Below are 16,677 nucleotides of genomic sequence, written 5' to 3'. Positions count from 1 at the left end.
GGAGATAAGTGGCAGCATCTCTGTATGTGCTTCTCCATCAAGGGGGTATTTCAAACACCCTAGCAGATGGGCTGGGAAACCATGGGACAGCTTGTCAGAAAAAAACTTCAGACTGCTAAGCCCAACATGGCCTCCTTTTCCTTTCCTTGTTAATTCTTTGACCCTTATTTGATTATATAACTTAACAACTATCTCTATAGGAAAAAAAAATGTACCTAGTTCTCACTACCACTCTTTAGAGGCTTGTACAGTTCTTGAGGCATAAACCAAGAGGTTTTTCCTAAACGGGAAGCTGGCAGGAAACTTTCACCTGCTCTGCAGGCAAGCAGCACTTTTCAGTGAATCTCAATGAACCCAGTGCAACTGCTCTTTTGTTTCAATGTTTGATGTTGCAGGTAGAGAAGATATTTCACTCCTATGAGTACTGTAGGTCGGACTTCCTCATTCAAACAGAAACATATCACCAAAGATTCAAAAGAAAAAGATGAAAGAGGAAATATGACCATACACAGAAGAAAAAAAAAATGTGTTCTATTTGGTTTTTCACAGACTATTGGTTACCTAAATCAGACTTACCCAGATGTGCACTAAATCTGTTTTTGTACTTTCATTTGGTCACTCTTGTTGAGATTGAGCCAGTGGTGTCCCAGGGAGTGCCTCACACTGTCCACTTGGGGTTTCTTTTCTAATTAATGATTAATGCCATCTCCTAAGTATAGACAATATCAGGTTCAATAACGTCAAGGATAGCCGGAAAGTTTGAATTCCTGTGGCTTTCTTTTCAGTCTATTACTAACTTGTAGGGCTAATTTGCAACTTTGCCTGATATTTTTCTCATCTATAACAAGGAAAAAAATTCTGAAACAAAGGAGTCTGGAGTCTTCTGGAAAGCAAAACCTTAGGTCATATTTGGGTAGCCCCTCACAGATCCAGCTCCATGAAGGTACTTTTGCTGGCAAATGTTTTTTAAAAAGTTTGGGTTATTATGCTAATTTTAAGGAGTATTAAGAAGTTGTGATTTGGATTTTTGAGTTTCTCTTGAAAAACTTGAAATTCTGGCAGCTTTAGAACAGAACACCTGCATGGCAAATTTGTCTAAGTAGCTATTGCTTCTTTGCGATGGAGTTTTTATTCTCCACTTTATGAGAGCCTTTATAATGCTTTCCTGCCTTATCCATCCACTTCTCACTCATTTACTGTATTTGCATGACCTTGAAGAGTCTAGTTTTAGCAACCATCCTACTAAGTCAGTGTAATCAGAAGACCCCTGCTCCCACCCCCGTCCTGGATATCTGATCATCCTTGATATTTGACCAAATTCCGCATCTTCTGCCATTCCCCAGGTAATATCTGACTATGCTAGCCTTCTTTGAGCAAGAATCCTATTAAGTCAGTTGAACAAAGAATTAGCCTACTCTCTTAGTAATTTTCCATCCATTGATCACTATCTCCACTGACCTTGCTCCTTGGCTAAAAATCTGCACTTTTCCTTGTTGATTCAGAGTCAAGCCCAATATCTCTTTCCTGCTTCAAAACCCCATTGCTGTAATCCCTACTCTGGTAGTCCTGAATGTTCTGCCTTACCATTTTAACAGTGTCATGAACAATTTTTTTCTTTAACATTATATAGATATTTCTAGACAAATTCTTCAAAGAAACATAAAACTTAAAAATCTACAACATAGGTCGGGGGCAGTGGCCCATGTCTGTAACCCCAGCTCTTTGGTAGGCTGAGGTGGGAGAATCGCTTGAGACCAAGAATTCAAGACCTGAGCATGAGTGAGACCCTGTCTCTACAAAAAAAATAGAAAAATGATCCAGGTGTGATGGTGCACACTTGCTACTTGGGAAGCTGAGGCAGGAGGATCACTTGAACTCAGGAGTTTGGTGTTGCAGTGAGCTATGATGATGCCACTGTACTCTAGCCCCTGCAACAGAGGGAGACGCTGTTTAAACAAACAAACATCTATAATATAACAGATTTAAATGGGGAAAAATCATCAATCAATAGGTTGGTTATTCCAACATTGAACAATTAGTCCAAATGAGTGGACTATTAGTTAATATAGTTTATGTCTTACTGAATACAGGTATATAATCACTTTATATAAATCTCTGTTGCAGTATTTCCAGGTAATTCCTAATTGCTTTTTAATTTGTTTGACCAACTTTATTCTTGAGTGTTTCATTTTAATTATTACTCAATATATTTTATACAATTAAATGAAATGTACATAGCCACTTACTTTTTATTAACATTTTCAAGGTGCAAAAGAAGTGAATGAAACAAGTGTCAGTATTCTGTAGCTGTCTACACCTAGGTCTTAGAAGCTTGAGTTCATTTAGCCATAGTTTATTGTTTCTTGATATTTTCTTTCCAATCAGTTCTCAGGTGTTCATTTGCTTTTAGAGTTATTTTATTTTTAGAGAGTTTATTCTATTTGACAATACCGTGCTATTTACTTCCACATACTGACATATTTAGCTTCAAATAAAATATTTAAACACTGTAAGCTGATTTATTGTAAGTATTTGTGGAAAAAACACCTCCAATTTACATAGCTTGTACTTGGTTAACTTTAAATATTAAATTGCAATTTGTAAGAAGTATCAGAAAGGCTTTATTTGTTGTATGATAATATCAAATCAGTTTAATTTTAAATGAATTAAAAAGTCTCTACCTATGCTATGAAGTTAGACTTTTAAAAAGAAAAATAACTCATCATAAATGCCATATTCCAAGTGATAATTTTCATAGTTAATTGACATGTCATTATATGTCATTTGATATTTTGCAAATACCAACTGCTATTATTCTAAATAATATAAAAAAATAAAGTTTTACTGCAAAAGACTAGATCTACAAAACTGCAGTGACTTAGGAAATTCCATGTTTAAGAACAGCTTCTGCTAAGCCTTGATTTAATTCTTATTGAATAGAAAGCAAAGTAACCAACAAATTGCTTTATGTGTTTTTATAGGTAAACAAGATTTAAATTACCAAATAATTTATAAATTATATTTTTATTCCATTATCCCAAGACATTCAAATGGTCTCTTGAGTCCCTTACCTCAGAGAAGGAGATTGCTGAGGTGATTTTGCAGAAGAATCAATGAAAACAATATTTTAGCCCAAACTATTAAGAACATTAAGGACTCTGCATGTGTTTATTGAATGGATTACCTTCCAGGTTTATTATCAACAAAGTGCTGTGGAATACCACTCATTTCACTTTCAATAATGCAACAGTATTGATATGAAGTCATTAAGTGTGCATTTTAGTCACTCAATAGATAACTGTTGAATGAATGAATGTGTATATGGCCATGGCTATGCTTTTGTTTTGCTTTCTTTTTTTGTTATTGTTTTTGGCAATGTTGTTATTCTTATTTTAGTGGAAAATATTGTGCCAAGGTAGAAGAGTTCCAAATGAAGGCAAATCAAAGTAAGAGGTTTGCTGTTATTCAATCAACAGTATTGAATGCCAATATTTCCTGCTCATAGTAAAAGGTAATATCTTGAATTGTCTGCTTCTGAGTACATATCTAAAGCTGTCCAGAAGTTTTAAAGATATAGGTTAGCTATCAAACTTTATTATGCATGAATTTAACTCAGAAATTATAAAAATTTGGATTCCTGATTCTAATTCCAAATGACTAAGTCTATAAGGACAAAAAAAATCTCCAGTTTAAACAAATAAGCCACATAATTTTTTTAGCTGGCTATTTTTAGGCCACATAATAAATATTGTAGGTTTATTATAAAATATTAATATATAATAATATTTAGGCATTGCCTGTTTTGTACCCTACATCCATACCCAACCCCCAAACATGATCATTAAATAAGATTTAATGCTATGCATTTAGCTTTAATCAATGATAAATATAAAAATTGGCCATATAGTAGACCCCAGTATTTGTGGGGTACACATTCCAAGACCCACAGTGGATTCCTAAAACTGCAGATAATACTAAATTTTATATATACTATGTTTTTTTCATATACATACCTACCTCTAATAAAGGTTGATTTATAAATTAGGCATAGTAAGAGATTATCAACAATAACTAATAAAAAATTAACAAAAGTAATAAAAGTTGTGTTAATGTGCTCTCTCTCTCTTTTTCTCAGAATAACCTTATTTTAGATATTATTATTGGACCACAATTGACTACAGGTAACTGAAACCGCAAAAATCAAAATCACAGATAAGGAGGGAATACTTTACAAGATATTGCAATATTCTTTAAAACAGCTATTGAAGATATTATAAAATACTGTATTTTATTGAAACCATATTAACATTTAAAAAATATCTATCACTTCTTTAATGTCCAAAAGAAAACTGAATGTTCAGTTATAATAAATATAACAGTTTTCATTAGTATATTTCTTCTTTCTGCTTATATGCTTATCTCTATCTGCTTTCTCTTACTCTCTCAATAACAGATGCATATCAAAATCACTAGGAAAGTAGTAGTTTTAAAATCCACAGGCCTATCTACTCTAATAGAATGGAATCTTATTGGAGGTGTCCTCTAGTATTAATTTTAAAAGTATTTTCTAGGTATTTCAGATTTATACCCCTTGACCTCTCAACTAAATTAAAAACCACAGCAATAGGCAGTGAAAAAGAGGTCATCCCCAGGATAGAAATTAATATAATAAAATTATTACCCTGTTCATAACCAGCTTCTATCACCAGATCTGCATGCATTATAATCAAACTAACAGAAATTCCAGATTCACCACCAGCACTGTTGAGTAATTTTTTTAACTGGTGATTTTATGAAGACATGCATGGAGGGGAATATTATACCTAACAGGGCAGTGTCTTCATTTCATTTTTTTGTTTTCTTTCTCAAATTGTCTCTCTCTCTCACTCTCTTTCTCTTTTCCTCTCTCCTACTGAAATCCTCCCTTTTTCCTAAGGCACACAGTCCTCTCACCCCCACATCCTGACATGCCATTTTTATGCATAGTAATTGTACTCTCTGACTTGTTGAGACCCACAGGGGCTTTTGGTCTAGGTCCAGTAGCTAGTCACACAAAAAACTAATTATTGAGCAAACAAGATAGACAAGGAAGAAAGGAATTTTTAATATCACAGACAGGAGAGGAGTAGCTGCCTTAAATTTGTCTCTCTCTGACTAACAAAAGTCATGAACTCTTACTGAATGGGCCATGTGCCTTGGGGCAGGTTGTGGTGTAAGGACAAAGGGCTGGATGCACTAGAGCAGATTGTGGGGATAGTAAATCAGGATCATCTGCTCAGGGGACTTCAGAATCTCAGCTCCTGTATCTTGTAGAAAATCCACCATTTCAGGAAACAACTGAGAAGGTCATGTAGCTAGTTAAGGGAGAGGATTTTATGAAGGTTGTTGAAATTTGTTCAATGAAGGGCCAGCTACAGACCGATATCCCATCCACTCCCATTTCACAAAAACAAATGCTGCTTTTCTTCAGATCCACCCTCCTCTTTACAAGTAAAGAACAAATTCATTTTTCTTTCCCATCACTTCAGTAAAATACAGTCAACTAACACATATGCCTGACTTGAATATACTGTAGTCAATTATGTTAGTATATTTAAAGTTAGACAGTATTGAGAGAAAGAAGTTGTTAACCAAAAGATGATCAGAAAATTGGGGCATTAGAAAGAACAAATTTCCCACAGATTATCTAGAACTCTTGAATATGGTGGGGTCAAAATAATGAGTGTGGTGTAGTTTCATTGTTGAGAGAAAGAGGGGACTTGCTATTTTGTTCTGGCGTCAATCTCAAATGTCACTATCAGGCTAACTGACACAATAAAATGGATCTGTATTCATTGAACTAATAAATATTCATAGTACGATTTAAACATTTTTAAGAAGAAAGCAGGTATGAGAATCACGTTTGAACTTTCACTAAAAATAAACCTACCCCCCCCCAAAAAAAAAACTAAATTAACTTTGCTTAATAGTAAGTACTGTATTTGCTGAAAACGTCCATATCTGAATGGCCATGTTTACATATAGATCATCATGTCTCACTGAAACATCTTGCTGTTTTCAGCCTTCTTTCCTTTGAATTTTGGTCAATACAGGTACTTTTAAATGCTAAATAATTTCTAAATACCTAAATTCTCAGGACAATAGAAATGCTTAAGTCCTATAACTCTTTTATTTTTAATAAATAAATAAAGCGCAAACTGTACTAATTCGATGACACATAAGGCAAACAAATCCACAAAATGAAAAGTATATATTACAATATCTTAAAAAAGATTTATGATAAATACATTTAGCTAAAGTAACTAAGCACTAGACAAACACTTCCTATGTAAGCAGAAGCATTGCTTTTGCTATGGGAGGTCATGATTTTTAAAATGGCAATCCAAGTAGGAGTATTTTGCCCCTGGAGTCTTCATTCAGAGTATTTTCCAGTGGTGTCACAAACAGATAAATGCACCTAATTACTAGATTGCACATCCTGATGTATGTTTATTTGACTATGCAAACAACCCACCAAATGTACAATTTTCTCCTCTTAAAAAACATAGTAATTTAAATGCAAAAGATATGTTAATCAGCATTATCATTGAGATTTTTCATATGTCAAGTTTGGATGCTTGGAATTATCCCGTTGCTGTCAGTAATAAAGCAGCTTACACTGGAAATCCATTATGGAAACATCTCAAGAAACTCAATAAAATGGAACTCAAGTCCCCCATCAGACTAAGGCAAGCATGGTGTCAAAAGACAAAATTACAACAAATTCTGTTTAAAGATCTTAATTGGCTTTTATTCGCAATTCTAGAATTGGGCAACACCTCATCCTACAAAATAAAATGAGTGCTCCATTGAGCTGAATGGGAGAGTTTGGCTTTATAGACAGAAAAAGGCTGAGAAAAGCAGAAACAGAAAACAAAAAGCAAATTAGTAGTTTCAAAGTTGTTTTCCTTGTAAAGATTAAAGCAGAGGGGACTTCCTCATCATGGCAGCTAAAACGAGTCTGTTGGGGGACTTGGCTAACTCTCTCCTGATTTCTTGATAGGTCAGATAAACAGCTTAGTTTGGCTTGGTGATTTGGAATTTAGCTTGAGTGATTCCATCTTGCTTTGGTCTGTTGAGCTTAGTGCAGGAACTCAGTCCAAACCAATGGCCTCCTATGCATTGTATTTAAGAATGGTTCTGGCTTTTATATAATAATTTGGTAGGTATGAACTATTCCCAACAAGAATGAGGAGAGGTAAAGTCCAATCTATTATACTGTAGAAAGGAGTCTATAAAACATTAAGAAGAACAAAATTTGAAAATGAAGGAAATAAACAGAATGTGTCTTCCAAATTACTGTTCAAGTTCTTTTGAAGTAGAAGTAGTCATTGCAATATGAAAATTTGAAGTTGAGGAGTTTTAATCATTCCAGTATTAGTGGGGACTCAACCAGCAGAAGGGCACTCCCATTATCATCTCCTGCAGTAATTGTTATTTTAATTGGCTGAAATAAACTATAATGCCCTCAGGGTGGTGATAAAACTGTATATGTAACCAGTTTTATTCCCTTTAGGAAAGAGACCCACTAAGAAAGTTTGTACTTTGAATTAAGGAAAAAAAAAACAACAGACTATTTTTACTCACTTTATCAACACCAAATTGTCTGAAAATGTATCCCCCTGTTTCCTCCATCTTACTACTGCCTTTCAAATTTTCAGACAGAAAAGTTTCATTTGGGAAGGGGTGCTGCTTTCTAACTAGTAATTTACCCCAAACTGTCTCCAAACCTCCACCCCTGTCTTCCTACTTCTCTTCCAAGGCTGAGAACTCTAAAGTCTTGTTATTTGGTTACAAATTCTAATTAATAAATAAGGTGGATATTTAAAAACTTCTGGAAACATATCCTTTAAAAAAATACAATCATTTCCTTCCTGGTACATTCAACTGTATACTTTCTAAGTATAAAGCCATGTATATAACCCTATACTTGATGGTATATAGGGTTGCAGAGATAAAAATGCTATTCACTTCAAGTTTAAAAGTAAGGTAATGAGATGCATCTAAAAGTTTATGAACTTGTAGAAACAATAGAAGTGCTATTTAAGAAATCCAATTATTTTACTTGAGTATAGGCTGAATTTCAGTTTGAGGGTGTAGACATGGAGACCTGTTAGGAATAAAATATGTTAGCTCACCAAAGAGAGCATGAAAGCTCAAGAAAGGTGAGGTTGCAGTGGGACTCTGCAGAGAATGGGTAAGAGACTTGATCTGAAAGTAGAAACATTAACATAAGTGACTAATTATATCATCCGGATAAAAAAAAGAGATGAAGGATCAAAAACCTAATGGTAGTCCTATAAATCCTGGGAGATTGAAAGAACAGCAAATTTGGGAAAGAAAATAAAGGTTGAAGTAAAAGATGATTAGCTGGTATTGAAGTATGCTAAGTCAATGACACATTTATATTTGTTTAATATTTAGAGATCTATATTTCTAGGCATCATTTCTAGAATGCGTGAACACAGTGGAAGAGAAATACACTTATAGATTTATTCTTCAGCATTCTAAGGAACTAAAGAGAATGTTCTGTCTTCTCAAAAGATAATGATGCAAATATTGTGTGAAAACACAGTGTACATCTATCAATTCAGAAAATTATCTACTATAAAAACCTTATAAACGGCCGGGCGTGGTGGCTCACGCCTGTAATCCTAGCTCTCTGGGAGGCCGAGGCGGGCGGATTGCTCGAGGTCAGGAATTCGAAACCAGCCTGAGCAAGAGCGAGACCCCGTCTCTACTATAAATGGAAAGAAATTAATTGACCAACTAAAAATATATACAAAAAATTAGCTGGGCATGGTGGCGCATGCCTGTAGTCCCAGCTACTTGGGAGGCTGAGGCAGGAGGATCACTTGAGCCCAGGAGTTTGAGGTTGCTGTGAGCTAGGCTGACGCCACGGCACTCACTCTAGCCTGGGCAACAAAGTGAGACTCTGTCTCAAAAAAAAAAAACAAAAAAAACAAAAAAAAAACCTTATAAACTATGCCAGTAGATTAAATATTCAAGTAATATGATAGTTTAAATAAATTTTCTGCAACCTCAAGCACCGTAGCTTGATACTGTGAGAGACCCTGTTATTAACACAACTAAAATTTCTTCATACTTTCCAAGAAAAGTGAACTATTCTCAAAAGAAAACAACTTTGCTCTTTCCTGATCTGTCCAGACAATTTTTTTTTTTTTTGAGTCAGAGTCTCACTCTGCTGCCCAGGCTAGAGTGCTGTGTTGCATCAGCCTAGCTCACAGCAACCTCAAACTCCTGGGCTCAAGCAATCCTCCTGCCTCAGCCTCCTGTGTAGCTGGGACTACAGGCATGCGCCACCATGCCTAGCTAATTTTTTCTAATTATTTTAGTGGGCCAATTAATTTATTTCTATTTTCAGTAGAGATGGGGGTCTCGCTCTTGTTCTGGCTGGTTTTGAACTCCCAACCTTGAGTGATCTGCCCGCCTCAGCCTCCCAGAGTGGTAGGATTACAGGCATGAACCACCGTGCCTGACCCAGACAAATTTTTAAACTACTTCTCACGTTGCAATTTTTTCATGAAGGCTTGAGCTAGTGACTTTGGTTGCTATTTCTCCTTCCACAGTCCTCATAGATGGTTAGATATCCTGAATGTGCAGTGTCTCCTTCAACTAAATCAAGTCTCACTTTTTCTCTGATACCATAGATCTATGATTCTGGAGACTGACAAACTTACCAGGAATCATTACAGAAGAGAAGACAACAAAACCAAACCAAAACAAAAACAAAATAAAAAACACAGCCAAAATATATATGGGGGAATCTAAGAAACAGACTCTAGAAAAATTACCACTCACCCGGTGTGGCTTTCTTGAATGTCTGCAAATCACAAAGAAACAAACAAAAAGGCTAACTTCCTGTCATAGTGAATTTATCTCCCATGTGGAGATGATGGGAAAACAATAACTAAAAATTATTTATATCCATTTCACTCAGACCTAAAATACTTCAGTTTCCTTTTTCATAAACTGAATGACCCCCTTTTTCAGAAAAACAGAATTTTTGTGTCCATAGAGATTTAGTGGCTAGGGGCATACACATGTATCAAAATGGCTGTCGACGGACTCCTTAGTTTAAAGTGGATTTCTTTAGAATAAATAATAAGTCACCTGTGGAATTCCTAAGAAATAAGCAATATAGAAATTACTGTATTTTTCAGTGAATAAAATGATTCCAATTTAGAAGGACTTTAGTAAGATCTTTCCCATACTGAAAATTCATTTCGTTTTTGTATTTTAGAAATCAGGGAAAAATAAAATTTTCTTTCCTTTGAAGAGCATTTATATACAATCTTAAAACAAACGTATTAATAGGTTTACAGACCTACCTGTGGTAAAGAACATGTTTTCTGGTGATTGAAGCCAAGATGAGGATTTCCTGCAGACCAAGTTTCTTCAAGTGCTTTAAGGTCCCTGTCTGCTACTTTTTTATCTAATGTATCTTCACCTTGCAGCCCTTAATGATAGTGTTCTAAGGACCTAAAAAAGGGGAAAAAGACATTTTTGAAAAGACTTCTGAGTTACAGTAAAGTCACCTTGTACTTGTTTTAGTTGTGTATTCAGGAATATAAAACAGAAATATCTTGTTATAGAAGGCAGCTTGCTGAATATGGGGAAAGGGTGGAAAGACAAGCCATATTCAGGTATTATTAAAAGAATAAAGAAGAACAAAAGATTTTCACCATATACAGGGCCAGTTTGGTTTTGAGAATCACTTTTACCAAAGGATGTTACTGCATTTTGTTTGAGAATGGGGCTGACAGGTGTGTGCAGAATTGTAGGGAGAATCCTGAATGAAGTCATTCTTTAATATGTATTTATGAAGTACCTACATGCAGTTACAACAATGAACAAGATAGCTACAGATTATACTTTTCCATGTTTATAATGCAACTGGATAAAAGATAGTAAATATGCGATTATGATGCAATCAGATATATGTGATCATGGGTGATGTGCATGATTATGATGGGGGCTGCATATTCCTTAAACTTGGGAGGAGAGAAGTGGGTCAAAGAAGTCTTCCCAGTAGAAAATCTCTCCATTCAGAGAGCCAAAGAAACTATGGTGGTTAACCAACTTAGAGCACTGGATTCACAGGTACAGAGAAATACATACAAGAAGGGGAAAATGCAAGATAGTGAAGGTGTGAGAAAAAGTTAAGTCTGGAAAGATGAGGAGACTCATTTCACCTTGACTTCTATTCCTTAAGAGGATGAACTTGAACTTACAAATCATAATCCCATTTTGAGCAAGAAGAGCATGCCTAGCAGTGTCAGACTCTCTGGAGGCTTTCAGAAAACGGAATTATGTTAAAAAACGGAATTATGTTAACTATCTTACTTTTTAGCTCATTAATAAAAGTTTTTCTAAAGCTAATTTTAAAGAGTTTCAATTTAATGTGTTTGGGAACCTAAATCAAATGAATAAATGTAACATATGTAATTTTTTTGAAGAAACCAGCTTTTATTTTTTAAAGTCTGAACAAAGAAACAAGTTTTTCTTTGAATTTGGCTAAGCTAAGATGCTGATAAGATGGCTGTTTGCAAATGGACCAGTTTGTGTCCATGGAGTAATATATATAGGCTCTCACATAAATATGCATACACATATGTATACACATGTATTCTTTTCTTTTCTTTCTTTTCCTTTCTTTCTTTCCTTTTTTTTTTTAACTCTGTTAACTTTTGGAACTATACTGGTAAACCTAATATGTTTAGGAATTTGTAATACTTTGGGGAAATGAGTTATTTGCATATATTTGAACATATATACAGCATATGCAACAGACAATTAAAAATAATAAAAAATGGTATATTTCAAGTTTTAAAATCGATTTAATCTAAAGTTCTGAAAAAAGTCATTCAAGCATATCAGCCTACTCATGGTTTGAAAAATGGATTTGCATGATCTTCTAGGTAAAGTGGGATTTTCAACTAAATTTCACACATACACACCCACACAAAAAAGAGGAAAGAAGGGTCCAAGCTTAAGAATGGTAGTTATTCCAGATATTAGTCCACACAGAGGGAGAACACTAGTCACCACATAGACCTGCTTCTCTTCCATAGCTGCAGAGCCATGATCCAATTATCTTTTGCCTTAAACTCCAGGAAAAAAAAAATCTTTAAAGGTGAGATAACGCAGGTGAAGGGTACAAGTGAATAATGTGTTTCTTTAAGCATAAGTAGAATTGCTGAGCCTATAGGTAGGTTTTGTTCTTATACACAAACTTTGTGCACCAGATTTAAGCTACTTTCCCATTAGCTTGCATTAGATTTTCAAGACCTGCTTGTGGGTCTACAAATCGTAATATAGAATGAACTAAATAATAGTTCTGTTAAACAGAACTGAAAATAGGTCAGTTCAGGTTAACAAATTTGTAAATACCAGTTGTTATAAACCCACAGCATATGATAATACATGGATACTACACTGTATCCTTTCCTAAGTATCATAATACTTTGTAACACATCATCATATTATACTAAATTTCAAGTACTGTTACTAAACATGTATTCAGTTATAGATGTATGTTATAGGATCCAAGTGAAAAAAACCTCTACTTCTCAGTCTAAAACCCCCAAAAGAAGAAAAATACGGATGTTTTTAAATTTTTTTCATTTACTTATTTTTTATGGTTTCAGCTATCAATTTAACAAACTTATACCATTATACATATGGTATATTTTATTATGTTCTTTTAATTGGTCAGAGAAAGTGGTTCTTTCTCCTCCTACTGAAGCTGGCTGTAGTAAAAATGTTTTGTGTTTGCCCACCCAGAGCTACCTCCCCCCCCAACATCTTCCATAAACAGATGAACTCAATTACTTTCTTGAGACCACATTTCCATCATTTGGCTATAATTTTGGTGGAACACTTATCCTGAGGAACTGACAAACGGATGACAAATGACCAAAATTAGGTCAATCAAAATTTCTCCCAGGAATTTGTATCCTGAATAAAATGAACTAAGGATAGCAAACAATTGGAGCTTATTCATTCTGACGGTGGGACTTTGATGATTCTCTCTGTTTGTTTTAAATCACAGAATCCCAGGAGTTGTCCTATTTCTGTCTTTCTTGAAGTCTGGTTGCTCTCCTTCTCCATCCATTATGTGAGCTGTGAGCTGCCTCGTATATTTCAAATATTTTCTTTTTTCTTTCTTTCTCCTTTTCCTTTTTCTTTTCTCCTTTCTTTTCTTCTCTTCCTCCCTTATCTTTCTCAATCTCTCTCCTTTTATTTCTCTTTCTTTCTCTTGCATCATAAGTGAGCCGTAGATGGTTTCTATTACTTGTAAATGAAAAACTCCAGCTGATACTAGAAGACTAATAGCAAAGCTAATGAGGATGAAGCAAGTGCTAAAAGAACTGTATTACAGGGCAAAAATTTAAATATCATGAAAGAGAAATAAAGAACATGTTACAAGGTGTACAAAGGAAGGAGAGCTATCTCATGTTTATTAAAATTACAAAAGGTTTTGTGGAGGAAATAACAGCATGAATGGAATTTTCAGAGGAGATGAGGAAGATGGGACAAACACTAGCAAAGTGATCAAGGGAAGACAAGTTCAAGATGTGACCAACGGATAGAAATAATGCCTCTTGCGATATACCCAAGGGAACACAGAAAAAGGTGGGAGATGTGATTGGGAAGAATGATCTGTCATTTTTAAAATGAGCATTTACTGAGAATCTGTGATGTGATAGTAAATAAGACAGGCATGTTCCCTACCTTCATGAAATTTACGTTCATCTGGAGGAGAGAGACAAATGACTAACAAAAAACAACAACAAAATTTTCTAACCAATAGATTACTGTAACAATGAAGTAAGTTCTGTGAAGGAATCAAGGAACTAAAATACAGAAAATGGATGCTGGGGCAGACTAGAAAACTTGAAGGAGGCTGGAAGGAGGTTGTGATATTTTAGCTAAGAATTGAATTATGAGAAAATGGAAGGAATGGAACATCCCAAAGGACCAGAAAATGCTAATGTCCTCTGGACAGAGAAGAATTTGACTTGTTTTCAGAATCGACTGAAGAGACCCCAGCCAGGTGAGCAAGGGAGGGTGTGCTATGAGATGATGGTGGAGAACACTGGCAGGAGCCAGTTTCTATAGGTCTTCTATGCCTGAGGGCAGGATTTGGGTTTCCATCTAAAATTATGAGGCAACATTTTAGCTTTCGTGAAGGTCAACTTCATGGCTATGGAGGAGGGGAAATTAGTCTTGAATGATGAATTAGATTTAGGTGAGGAAGAAATGAGAAGGATCAAGAAGAGCATATCACAGAAGTTGGAGACCAGCCTGAGCAAGAGTGAGCCCCTGTCTACAATAAATAAAAAGGTAGCCGGGCATGGTGGTGCATGCCTGTAGTCCCAGCTACTCAGGGGGCTGAGGCAGGAGGATCCTTCCAGCCCAGAGTTTGAGGTTGCAGTGAGCTATGATGACACCACTGCACCCCCCTCCAGCTAGGGCAACAGAGGATAACCCTACCTGGGGAAAAAAAATAAAAGGAAAAGAAGGGCATATCATGATATCATGGCAGACATAATGGGGCATATTAACTATAAGTAGGATGTAATATTTTTATTGCTTCATAAATAATTTAGAACTGCTGAAAATATTTGTTATAGTGACAACTACCTTTCATAATGACATTATCCCCAGTATGTATTTCTACCTCCAATCTACTATAGTATTTATATTGTCTACCATGCTATTTAGTACTTAATTACATGCTGACCAATACTTTATGTTTTATATTATATTTAACTTCCCAACTAGATTGAGAATATCACGACGGCAGGGTCAATGCCATATATTTCTGTATCTTTCACATTATCTATCATGTTTGATATGAATATGAATTAGTAATAATAATAAATTTATATTTCATACTTACCATGTCTAATGCATTGTGCTAAGAGCTTTACATGTATAATTTCATTTAATTTTTGTACCAAATCTACAAAGAGAACCTAGTTATTATTTTATAGATAAGGAATCCTAAATTTGCAATGATGAAGCAACTTGTCCACTTATTACTAATTCATTATTCTCCTTATAACATTTTAGAAAAGAAAGAAACAAGTATCTAGTCAGATGGGCTACTGGTCAGAGTGTTTTACAAACAATGCATATGAGTGATATTTTTACGATGCTACACCACTTCCTGGTTCTCCTGGGAATCAACCATGAATCTGTTCATGGTAATAGAATCCCACATATTTCCTCTACTTGCATTTGCTAGCTATGCTTATCAATATGTGTTGTTCATTTTTTTATTTCAGGAAATTATAGGGGTACAAACATTTTAGTTACTTGTCATGACTTTGCCATATCCCAACCATGATTTGAGATGTGCCCTTCCCCCCACAACTCTCACTGTGTCCATTAATTGTGAGTTTAACCACCCTCAACCCCTCTGTCTCCAAAGAATATTACTACTGTGTGAGCACCTTAGTGTTGATCAGTTAGTGCCAGTTTGATGGCAAGTACAAGTGGTGCCTATTCTTCCATTCTTGTGTTACCTCACTTCGGAGGACAGGCTCAAGCTATATCCAGGAAAATATAAGAGGTGAAAAATAACCATTTTTTTTATAATTGAGTAGTATTCCCTTATATATAAATGCCATATTTTTTTATTAATCCACTCATGGATTGACGGGCACTTGGGTTGTTTCCACATCCTTGCTATAGTGAATTGTGCTGCCAGAAACATTCAAGTGCAGATGTCTTTATTATAGAATGAGTTTTGTTCCTTTGGGTAGATGCCTAATAATGCTATTGTTGGGTCAAATGGTAATTCTACTTGTACATTTTTGAGGTGTCTCCAAATACTTTTCCATAGAGGTTGCACTAATTTGCAGTTCCACCAGCACTGTAGGAATGTTCCTATCTCTCCACATCCTCACTAGCATTTGTTGCTTTGGAATTTTTTGATAAAAGCCAATCTTACTGGAATTAGGGGTATTGTGTGTTGTGGTTTTGATTTGCATTTCCCTAATGATTAGAGATGTTGAGCATTTTTTTATATGGTTCCTGGCCATTGTCATGTCTTCTTTTGAAAAGTTTCTCTTCATGTCCTTCACCCATTTATTGATGGGGTTTTTGATTTTTTTCTTGCTGATTTTTTTGAGTTCTAGATAGATTCTTGTTATCAGCCCTTTATTGGATGTGTAGAGAGCAAATATTTTCTCCCATTCTATAGGTTGTCTGTTCGCTCTAATGATAGTTTCCTTGGCTATACAAAAGCTTTTTAATTTGATCAGGTCCCATTTATTTATTTTTGTTGCTGCTGTGATTGCTTTGGGGGTCTTCTTCATAAATTCTTTGCTAAGGCCAATGCCTGAAAGAGTCTTCCCTACATTTTTCTTCTAGGATTCTTAAGGTTCCATGCCTTAGGTTTAAGTCTGTTATCCATCTAGAATTGATTTTTGTAAGAGTGAGAGGTGGGGATCCAGTTTCAATCTTCTGCATGCAGCTATCCATTTTTCCCAGCACCATTTATTGAAAAGAGATTCTTTTCCCCAGTGTATATTTTTGTCTTTTTTGTCGAAGATCAGATGATAATATGCGCATGGTTTCACCTCTGAATTCTCAGTCCTGTTC

The 16,677-nt window shown here is 35.2% G+C and overlaps 1 long non-coding RNA gene across 1 annotated transcript in view; it reads right to left on the bottom strand.

Annotated features, from left to right (window-relative positions):
• The window catches only part of LOC109729976 (uncharacterized), a 1,977,473-nt gene that overhangs the window by 1,070,933 nt on the left and 889,863 nt on the right, over positions 1-16,677 (bottom strand). Inside the window, exon 4 of the long non-coding RNA XR_012913930.1 lies at positions 10,392-10,542. This is a non-coding gene — a long non-coding RNA (uncharacterized LOC109729976). The remainder of the gene's footprint in view (positions 1-10,391; positions 10,543-16,677) is intronic.

Source organism: Microcebus murinus, chromosome 21 (genome assembly GCF_040939455.1).
Source record: "Microcebus murinus isolate Inina chromosome 21, M.murinus_Inina_mat1.0, whole genome shotgun sequence".
In the NCBI taxonomy this organism is placed as follows: domain Eukaryota; kingdom Metazoa; phylum Chordata; class Mammalia; order Primates; family Cheirogaleidae; genus Microcebus; species Microcebus murinus.
This window is presented reverse-complemented; position numbering and strand designations above follow the sequence as displayed.